The sequence below is a fragment of the Ixodes scapularis genome, unplaced genomic scaffold (assembly GCF_016920785.2).
Source record: "Ixodes scapularis isolate PalLabHiFi unplaced genomic scaffold, ASM1692078v2 ptg001458l_1__unscaffolded, whole genome shotgun sequence".
Taxonomy (NCBI): domain Eukaryota; kingdom Metazoa; phylum Arthropoda; class Arachnida; order Ixodida; family Ixodidae; genus Ixodes; species Ixodes scapularis.
Window position 1 is genome coordinate 551,461 of NW_024610152.1, and position 11,359 is coordinate 562,819.

An 11,359-nucleotide genomic window follows, 5' to 3' on the forward strand; every position below is an offset into this window, starting at 1 on the left:
TGTTGAATTCCCCACTGGTGAACAGATATATCTAATTTAAAAGAAACAAAAATTTTACATCCAAGCTCTCCAATGATGAAGTCAACGAAGTCACCGGAGGGGACACAACTAACGTGGTGTGTACTAAATGTACATTTTTGTTCTGTTTAGTTCTCTTCTTTTGTCTTATCTAAAATAAAATTTTAGGTAGCCGGTACAGATGGAGAGCATGGCCCTTTTAGGAGCCCGACTGGGAATGAGGATGATGTCGGAACTGACGAGAAACCGCCTACCATTGAACCACTCACCAAAACAAAAAGAAGCCTGTTGTGACTTGTTCCACTAGACCGTTCTACCTGGTGGACACACGGTGTACCTACTAGCCGCTTGGTGGTTCAACTCCGGACGAGCCACTGCAATACTTTATGCGGTACTTCACGGATATAGACTTTGAAGACCTTACAAGGTTTAAAAAATCTATGTCCTTCAAAAGACGGGAGTTTAACTCTCTTGCTCAGTTGATGAACTCAAGATGTTCTTCAACATTCTCATGTACATGGGAGTTTTGAAATTTCCAAGGGTGCAGATGTGTTGGCAGGTTGGTACCCGCATCCCAGCTATCACGGACTTAATGTCTGTCAGCAGATTTTTTAAGATTCATAGTGCTCTGCACATCCCACACCAGAATGCAACAAGAGATCCGTCAGGCGCAGACAAGTTCTGGAAGTTGAGGCCTATTCTGAAGGCAGTTAGAACACGGTGCCAGGAGCTGGAGGTACTTGAGCACACTAGTACTGATGAGCAGATGCTGCCTTTCACAGGGAGGGGTGCTGCCAAACAAGTAATTAAAAGCACGCCAAACCCTGTTGGCATTAAGATCTTCATTCGATGCAGCAGTGATGGCTTGGCACATGACTTTGAAATCTACCAGGAAAAGGGCACCGGCATCGACCCTTAGCAGTCTCATCTTGGACTCGGCAGGTCTGTTGTGAGTGATGAGACTTGTTAATAACTTTCCACATCACAAGAACCTCAATGTTTTTTTTGAAAATTATTTCACCTCAGTTCCACTTCTGAGGGAGATAAAGGAGATAGTCATCCTAGCCACAGGAACTATCAGATCAAGCAGGATGAGTGGCTATAAGCTGAAGGAAGAAAAAGAGATGAGGAAAGATGAAGGGGGGGGCAGTAGGCACCAAGGTGACTGGAGATGGGGATGTGGTGCTGATCCGATGGAAGGACAACAACCTGGTGAATGTAGTGTCTACGCAAGTTGGTGTGGACCCAGACACGTAGGAAGGTGGAGTGCCTCCACAAAGATCACATTGAGATTAAGCGCCCCCGAACAATTTTGGAGTACATTAAGTACATGGGTGGTCTGGAGAAGCTGGTCTTCATCATGTCCCTTTATCCTATTCATGCCAAGACGAAGAAATGGCCTGCGAGAGTAATCTCACATTTTGCCTCTTTTGCTGCTGCAAACTCCTGGCTGCAGTATCTGAAGGATGTGACCACGAAAGGCCTTCCACGAGCATCAAGGACAAGCTGGAATTCCAGACGGACATTGCTCTCAGCATGGTACTCTCCAACAAGCCAATTGAAAAGAAGAGAGGATGGCCAAGCTCCAAAAATGCGCAGAAGGCATCCAAGCCAGCCCCCAATGCTGAGCCTCTCTTGACGAACTCTGTGCGATTTAATGGCAAAGAACACTGGCCACAACATGTCTAAAATGAGGCGGTGGTGCGGCCATTGGAAAAGATGATTGGTGACGAGCCGGAGTATGACTATGCAGGTACAGTGTCGAGGCACATTATTCCGCACTTTCAGCTCTCCACTTGCAGGTTGTGTGCACCTCCCAGGACAGTGGACCGACAACCAGACTGATGGTGGTGCCTTACGTCCATGCCCTTTCTCATCAGGTTAAGCGAGTGGCTTACAAGTATAACGTGCCAGTGGTGTTTTCAGCACCCCAGAAGTTGTCACGATTGTGCTCTGCTGTGAACCGAGGGAGTACCAGTGATTTCCATTGTGATGTTAACCACCGCACACCTTTTGTCCAATGCGCACTAGGGGTTGTGTACCAGATCCCCTTCACATGTGGTAGGGTACACATTGGACAAACCATGTGGTAAGGTATACATTGGACAAACAGGGAGGTGCATGAACGTGAGGGCAAGAGAGCATTCCCTTGCTCTCCATTCCCCCCCGCTGGCCACTTAGCGGCACAGCACAGTAGGTGTGGCTGCGTGCCTTTGTTCAATGACTTGACGATCCTGGTGCGTAACAAAAATAAGACCAACAGAGAGATTGAAGAGGTCTTTTTTATTTTATCAAAAAGGAAAGGGAAATGTGTTAGTGCACCGTCGGTGCACTTGGGGGATGACAAAGTCCATTTTATCAAGAACAGTGGCAAGCACGTGTGAAAGAGATACGACGTAGTAGAAGTCTTGTCTATCGGGTTGTATTTTTGTGTCTTGTTTGATTCTTTCCTCCCTGCATCCAGTGTTTATTTTCTGGTTCGCTTAAAAGACAAACTTTCAGTTAATAGTCAGCGCAGTGTCCGTGCACTTATTTTACTTGTCCTTTTATAATTATTTTGTGCTGGTCCACTTTTGCAGTGGAAACACGAATTCCATTCTGTTGTTTCGTGGTAATGTTGCACAAATGAACTCTGTACATATTTTGTGCCATGAAAGCACAAACATTGTTTTGCTAGCATATCTAAAAGAAAGCCACGGCAAAGCTATAGCTCTCCGGTGGGAGTGGAAAAGGTGTTCAGCGTCTAGTGCAGTTTTAAACCCCAGCTTTGACCCTGCTATTTTGCTTCTCTCTGTCTCTGAAGCACATGCTTGGTCGTTCCCCCACCCCATGTGCACATCACCTTACCATGTGTGTGAGCGCCTTCGCTCATCACCTTTCAGATAACAACAAGGGTTCCATTTCCTACACGTCGCGTTCAACCGGCAAGGGCATGAGTTTCAGCAAACTCGTACGACGCTCTTCTTTACAGGAGTGCGTTACCAGAAACAGCTAGGGCTAAGCCGTCTCAGAAGCTCCGATGCAGAGTGTAGTGAGGACACCTGGTGACAGATGGCGCCATATGTGCTGTACTGTGGTACTACCGGAGACGGAGTTTCCTCCTGTGGTTGATAAACAATTAAAGTCACTGTTTTTGGCGAGCTGTCACCCGGGGTGGATGTGTCTTTCCTGCCTGGCGACCATGTGGTCGCACTCGGACCCCTACGGTCACAACACAGAGCACTGGCCTTCACATTCCCAATTGGCGGGTTCATATTAGGAATGTCGCGAACCACCCCAGGTTCGATTTCGAAAGCTTTCGATATTTGCGAAGCGAACTGAGGTTCGATTTCGAAAAATTTTCGACATTTTCGTACCGACTGAGGTTCGAATTAAAAACATTCGCAACTTTCGATCACAGTAGAGTTTCGAATTCGAAAAGTTCGAAGCTTTCACGGTTTCTAAAATTTCGGATTCGAATATTTCGAATATGTTTTTACTTCAGGTTCGATAAATTCGAATATTTCGAAATTCTTTGGAAATAAAATTCGAAAACTTCGAACGCATCGAATTTTTATAGACATGAAGTTCGAACAATTCGAAGATTTCGAATTTCTTTCTGCAAAAAGTTAGAAAAGTTCGAAGGTTTCGATTCTCTTTTATCGCTAAATTCGAAAAAAAACAAAAAAAACTTCAAAGATTTTGAATTTCTTTCTAGTTCAAGTTTTCAAAGTTCGAAGTCCGGTTTTCAAGTTCCTCCACAGTTTGTTTCAAATAACGTTTTCACGACTCACTGGTTTTCACAAAATCAAGTTTAGAAAAGTTAGGGTGTGATATCTAGATTCTGCGAAGTTGGTCAGGCAATTAAAGGAGACGACGAGTGTCCCGGATGTGCTGGAATATTTGGCAATGCAGAGTGACGTGTGACCATAGATCAGTAATTGTGACTGCCAGCCCGGGGGGGGGGTCTTTAACCTGCATCACGCAGTAATGATCACACGAACACACTGTTTTACGAGACTCATCCAGTTCGAAACTGCCAGGGGCGACCAGTAGGTTGAGGCTCAGAAAAACCTTGTAGCGACCTGGCAAACTACCTCGCCACCCCTTGCACGCTGGTAGTAATCCGATCTAACGCCGCCCGAATGACGCTGGCATTTAGTAAGTTAAGTTTGTAATTGTCCTGGAGGTTTATTTTCTGGGACGGAGGAATCGCCTCGTAAAAAACCGACACAACTCGAGGTCGAGGAGCGTTCTACCATACGAGTGGCGTCGGAAAAGGAAAAACGGGGGGAAAGAGGGTAGCGGAAGGGGGGGGGGGTTAGTTTCCTTCCCCCTTATAGATATTCGGACTGTTAAAGAAAACAATACGGGGAAAGAGGACGTGGTCGAGCTAATTTTAATCTGAAATTATTTATGCATATGTATAGCTACTGTTGCTCTTCACTGCATAAAAGATTGCGTAGGTGGTCATTGTTAGAAACTCGTTGTCAGAAGGCACTACTTGTCACATGCTTAGTGGTTCGGAAGTTCAAAGCTGTCTTTTCAACCTAAATACCTGTGCCAATAGTAAAAAAAAAAAAAAAGAATAAATGCGGGGATAAAAAGCTGGAGAAAAAAAAAACTATCAAGAATTTGCCGGAAGTGTTGTATTCTTGCATATTCAGAGGTTCAGAACTTCGAAACAAGTTTCTTTTACCAAAATGTGTACAGGCTAAAAGAAACACGTCCCAGGAACGTGAAGCGAAAAAAAAAAATGTTTTCTTTTAATGACGTGCTGAACTTGAACACTATTAGAAATCTTCTCCCATGAGTTAATTATGTGAAAAAACAATAAATATATTATTTTGTATTCTGCAGATGGCAATGATATCTACTGTCCGTGGTGTTAATTTAAATGGCATACCTCAAACAACTTAGACGAAAATAAATATCAAGTTCGGGGCATAATTGCATGTAGATACATGTTTGGACATTTCTTCGAAACTCACGTTGAATAACAATAATCACATCTTAAGACGGCACTTACCTAGGCTATACATAGGTCATTCTTTAAAAAAGTATAACATCTCTACCATAAATAGCTTCGGCTACAGCGCGCTTCAAATCTGGCACAAACGATAATCGTCAAAAACCCGTCGTCCTTCCTCGCCCCTTCGAGAATTTATTTCTTTAAAACTAAGCATGCCAGAACATTGAAACAAACGGCATTGTCTTTCGTAAGGAACGCAGCACCGCGTGTAAAAGTTCGAGAAAAAAAAATTACGAATGTACCTCACTACTTGAATTCAAATGAAACCGTCCACCGGTCTTTCGAAGTTCGACGAACGTCGAACTTTCTTTTCAGGATTCGAAAGTTCGAAACTTTCCGAATTCTCTTGATAAATAAGTTCGAAAGTTCGAAATTCATCGATTTTTTTGGTCAGTTAAGTTCGGAAGTTTGACAAGCATCGAACTTTGCAGCGCAATAAATTCGAAAGTTCGAAAAATATCGAATTTTCTAGCGTAATAAGTTTGACGGTTCGAAAAGCGTCAAACTTCTAAGCTTAACAAGTTCCAAAATTCGACTTCCGTCGAATTTTACGATGTAGACAATTCGAAAAATCGAAATCTTTCGAACCTTTCGAACCGCTTGATTCGATTATCGAAACTTCGATTCGAAAAAAGTTCGCGGCATCCCTAGTTCATATTCTGGCCCAGGTGCCCGCCATCTGACGGCAAGTCACTGCAGAGGAGGCTCTGCCTAACCGAGATTTCGGTAGCACATCAAAAGATCTCCAGGGCCCCCGTTTCCTCGTCAGTCTGTTAACTTTAAGTGAACATAAAAGAAATGTAAAGAATAATGCACAAAACTCGAAAATCGCAACATATTGATGAATGTAACAACTGTACGGCGCTCTGGTCGGAGACGTAAATAGTACACAAAGAGAGGAACGATGTAAAGAGAGTAGTAAAGGAGACTGTGGATAAAGTCTCTAGGCAACTGCATAAGTCAGGCACAAGTCCTGTGTACACACAGCTAAGTGTAGTTTCGAAGCACAAGTGCAAAGGCTACAGGATTCTGGATACACCAATTCATTATTGTTTGATGTAGCAGAATATCTGACAACTCCCAAGGGAAGAGGAAAACAAAATTGCGAGAAGAAAACGCGGCCGGCAGTGATACCCTACTTCCACAACTTCAAATGGATAGCCTCAAAGTATGAAGTACCAGTGGTACTATCAGCTCCAAACAAACTCAAAAAATTGTGTCCTAAGACTAATTCGCAAAATAAAAATAACAACAACTGCACCGTCAAGCATACGCACAAGTACGTCAACTGCAACATCAACGTAGTGTACGAAATTCCATTCACATGTGGGAAAGTCTACGTCGGACAATCTGGGCGCTGTGTGAACGTGAGGCTTCGAGAGCATCACCTTTCTCTGAAATCATCACCATCAGGACATCTCGCCATGCATGTCCGGGACTGCCACTGCACACCCATATTCCAAGAGACTAGGATCCTCAAGCATTACCATTAAAAAAGATCCAGAGAACTCTATGAAGCGAAAACCATTTTGTCTCTGGGGGGAGCTTGCATAAGCGCACCATCAATAGCGCTGTCCGAGAAAGAGATGAGATACCCCGACCTTTTTTCTTAACGCAGGTCGCTTTAATGTTTTCTAACCTTATCTTTGACCTGCTGATTTTGTTTATACTTCTGAATTTTTATTACATTCTTTTTTCGCTAGTGTCAAAGGGTGAAGTCAGATTTAGTTTAAATGTTTTAATGCATCTATAAACTATAACAATAATTTTTCTTCTTTACCTTCACATGCCTAATTCTTCTTTTATGTCTTCTCCGGGGAATGCATTAAACTTCCAGTTGGAGTAAGTGCTCTGTCTGTCCCCTCTTCTTTTCCTTGGTGTTTGTGCTTTTGAATTTTTATATTTTACTACAGTTTGGAAGAAATTCGAAAATCTTTCTAAAAATGTAATAATCTTTTTTTTTTTTTTTTTTCTTTTGTGTTTTGAGTTGTTTGAAGTCGACCATGCTTGTGATTTTACAAAAACTGTAAAACGTTTTGTTTCGTTTGGTTTTTCTAAGTGTGTTGGCCCAACTACCGTGCCAAATTTTTTTTTTTTTTTTGTATGTGGAAAGGGCGTGTTATGATTCAAAAGTATGAACTGTGCTTAGAATAAGAAAGGAAGATATGCCTTTATTCAAGTTTGAAGGTGGATGGATGTTGCCTTATCGCGTCGACCTGTAAAGGTTGTCAACGTTCTTGCATTGTGTTGCCTGTAAAAGTTGTTCACATTCTTGCATTGTGTGATGGAGACTGTGGCGCTTGAACTGTATAGACTTCATCCTTTCGTGTTAATGGAGATGACCTTGACATTGAGGCTATATAAGGAGGTGAACTAAATAAACGAGTTAGCTGAGTTTGAGACGTCGTCCTGTCTATTTTCTGTCCCTTCTACGGTTTGATGTTTCTTCTCTACCCCAGTCTCAGGTTAATTCAACATGGTTAATATTCACCAGCCCGCCTGCACCCTTACGATTTTTTTCTCGGCTCTATAAGTGTGTCAGGTTTTTGTTTAAGCATTTAAGACATTAATGACTAGTTACTGTGTTGATAAATAGCGATCTGTAGACACCTTTTTTATAGGTTTATTGCGTTAGCTGTGGTGCAGATGCTCCTGCGAGGGCTGCAATGCAGAATGTCCTGCAATTAAACAGGTACTACGGCTGCTCATAATGCTTTCACCCCGGAGTTTGCATTAATGAAAAAGTAATACAATTCCAATGTGACACCTTCAATGTACTAATAGTCTTATTAACTCTCATTCTAGCAGGACGCATTAAGTACCCGGTCAGTGCAGGGATGATGGAAGACCGGACAGAGCTGGGAATGGTGGCAGACATGACGGCAGCGGCAGCAACACAGCACATGGTTCGTAGTGTGAAAGGACCCTCGCCACTTCTCAACATGCCAGGGTTCAACATCTAGTGGAGTTTTAACCCCGATTATATGCATTGCGCATTGCTTGGCATCGCTCCTCAGTTTGTTAAGCTGTGGTTCTGGGGCATCGGCGAGGAATACTACATCAGAGACCTGACACGTCAGTTGATCGTGAGTGAATAACTATGTGCCTTGAAACCTCTGCAATGCTTTAACCAACCGCAACGAGCCCTCAAGCTAAGAAAATACTGGAAGGCAGCTGCGTGGCAGTGTTTGATTTTTGATTACTGAGTGCCGTGCTTGAAGGACGTGCTGCCAGAGCTGTACTACCAGCACTTTGAACTCTTTGTTTTGGCACAGTATCTGTTGTGCAAGACACATGTACCCAGACTAATTTGTGTATTGCCGTTACTCGTGGCGACGCCACGTTGTTTTGCAGCACCCCATGTATTCGCATATGTCGCTGTTACTGTTTTATACTCTTGTGTTATGTACCCCCCCTTATGTAATGCCCTCAACGAGGGCCTTTAAGGGAACTTGAATAAATAAATAAATAAATGTGACAGTGGAGGATGTGGATGCCAGCACGTCGAAGTTGATAGAGTTTACCGTCATGACAGAGTGTTTGTATGGCAAAGCCCAGATGAGTTCGAACGTGCACACACTTCTACACCTCCCCAAGGCAGTTATCGTTCATGGCCCCCTGTGGGCATTGTCATGCTTTGCATATGAATCTAACATGGGCCATCTCCTGAGGTTGGTGTCATTCGAGCTAAGGAGTAAGGCCTCGGACAAGGTTAAAGGGTACCTCTTTATGAAGAAACAAGAAAAGCGAAGCGATCTGCAGCTTCTCGGAAAGCCAAGGCAGGTGCCAGAGCACGTTTGTGAACTTGCAAGGCAGCTGGTCGTGCAGAGAGTTGAACATGTTGTGTATGACATTGTGCACATTGCTGGCCATACTGCGCACAGTACTCGGTACCGGCTTCCATTGAAATGTGACTCAACAGCACTCAAGGTGGGAAGCAATAATGTAAGAGCAGAGCAGAAACTGTCTGCAATTGATGCTGATGGTAGCCACAACATGCGCATCTTGTCATATGTGTACGATGTAATCAACTTCGGAGAGCTGAGTCACCTCAAACTCGCCCAGAAGCAATGCACGAAGACCTCGCACAAGCTTTGTTGGTCTGCCCATCCATGTATGTACTTAGACATGGGAGGTAACATTATTTTCCCCGACTTGGAAAGCAGCTATAAAGCTGTCATTTTGCATGCATTTTTGTAATATTGGTGGGTAAACCACAACCAAACTTTATTGACTGTAAAAGTACCGTAAAGAAATAAAACGTGAGTCACCAAAAACAAAGATGGCGCCCATAGGGAGGCCACTGCTTTTAGATCAGCTATTATTAAATGTCATTGACTGTGTTTGTTTTCCCCAGGTCGCTTGCAGGTTTTCTTGAGTTTCATAAGGATTTTTGGAGGTTCACGTGAAATTATATTGCTTGTCATTATTTTCTCTTGTTAAATGTGCTAATCTTGGCATTGCATTTATCTTTTGTGACAGAACAAGGTGTTCAGTGTGTGTTTATTCCCCTCCTTCCTTTACCCCCCCCCTCCTGTACAGTACGTATGGCACTGTATATGCTGGCCCGCTTGTCGCTTTTCTAATTTATTCATACTGTGAAAAAGGCATTGGCTGAAACAATACCCAGTGTAAAACATCATTTCAGATGTTTTCAACTTTGTGCCACCAGTTTTCTTTTCTTCCCCTACCCTGTGAAGACCGAAAGATGCATGGATATAGTGATGGCTTGCCGCGGCTACAGTGTTCATTTACCCCTCAAGGCCAACTGGCATAAAACACTAAACCCTTCTCAAAAGCAGCAGCGTCGCCCAAGGGATTACCTGGAAAGACTTGGAATTCTATCTGCTCTGTGCAGTTGCTTTGGGACCACCAGAAAAAGAGACTCGAGGGCATAGTATCGCGTCTGGCAACCTTTAGAATTTTATAAGACTTAGTCAGTCCTAATTCGGAGTCTGAATTAAATTCATGAGAAGATCACATTATATGGCAAACTAACGTATGAAAAATCAACCCATAAAAAATTAATTTAAGACTTAAGAAATAATTTTTTTCTTTCTGTTTTTATGTTGTTAAAGTCCGACCTGCAGAATCGTCTTCTACCGGGGGAAAAAAACGGTTCCCAGTTTCCTTCTCTCCATTCCCACTCACCCACTTTTCCCCTCCTCTCCACACAGGAGCAGATCTCTGAACTACTCCCGGTAGAGAGGAGGAGGGTCTCTCTCTTTCTTAAATGGAACGGAAGAATTGAGGGAGAGTTTCCTTCTTTCTGCTTGTTGGTCGGCCTTTAAAGGGCAACTCCGGTCCATACTTTCAATTTTGGGATTATGACTGTTTTTAGTGCAGTCAGCGTCCCTGAATTGCAAGGTGCAATTTTTTTCTCGTTATTGTGCGTAGTTTTAAAGATATCGACTCCTCAAAGTTTTGTTTGGGGTGCGGCCCGCAAAATTGAAACTAGCCTCTTGAGGCCCCGGCAACACTGGAAATCAGCCGCTATGTGAATGTGACATCAGGATCGTTCTTGTTCAACGAGTACGCAGGCCGAGCGGCACCTACCTCGGTTGCGCTACCCGTCTAAAAATAGGAAGTAAGCTGATTTTGTTTTAATTCTGTATACGTGGTAGTTATCCAGCATATGTAGAAAGAGCTAGTGCGTATACCCAAAAGCTAGCGAATGGAAAAGCCGTGAACTCGTACGATGCTGTACTCGGCGGCCGCCGCCGTGCGTGCGCCATGCTGTACTCGTCGCTTGTATACCCAAAAAGCTAGCAACTGGAAAACGAGTGAACTCGTTCGGTGCCGTACTCGGCGGCTATCGCCTTGCGTGCGGTTTTCCGTACTCGTCGCTAGGCTTACTCCGTGGATGGAGCGGCGTTGCTCTACGTCGCGCTGCCAGTGACGTACAGTACTGGGGGCCCTCTCGCTTTCGCGCTGCAGGTCAGTCCCAGACACAAAGCTTTGAGGCTCTCCGGCGTGGGCCGCGGTGCTTGAACACACGTGTGCTGGGCTGTACACGTCTGTTTTTGTGTTCTTTTTTCCTCGGGCACGTAAAAGCCGAAGTCCGAAGTCCACTCGTCGAACAGCGTTCACCCACACCTTTTCCGATTTCCGGTGCATTGGAAACTTGTGAAAAAGCTCCTCCGGGTCGCGCAGCAGGTTGTTTGCGCAGCCCACAGCGCTACAAGTTGTACACTTGGCATCTTTCGAGGAACAGCTGGGCAGTCTTGGGCGCGCCGAGTTGCTCGCTAAAACGACTCTTGGAGTCCTCACAAGCAAATAAACAAAAGGCTATACCGAAGCAACACGGGCTACAGATAAAAGCAACGGCTA

The 11,359-nt window shown here is 44.1% G+C and overlaps 2 pseudogenes; both read left to right on the forward strand.

Annotated features, from left to right (window-relative positions):
* The first annotated feature begins 1,152 nt into the window (after positions 1 to 1,152).
* On the forward strand, positions 1,153 to 1,707 carry LOC120848581 (annotated as a pseudogene).
* A 58-nt stretch (positions 1,708 to 1,765) lies between these two features.
* On the forward strand, positions 1,766 to 8,235 carry LOC120848582 (annotated as a pseudogene).
* Positions 8,236 to 11,359: the final 3,124 nt, after the last annotated feature.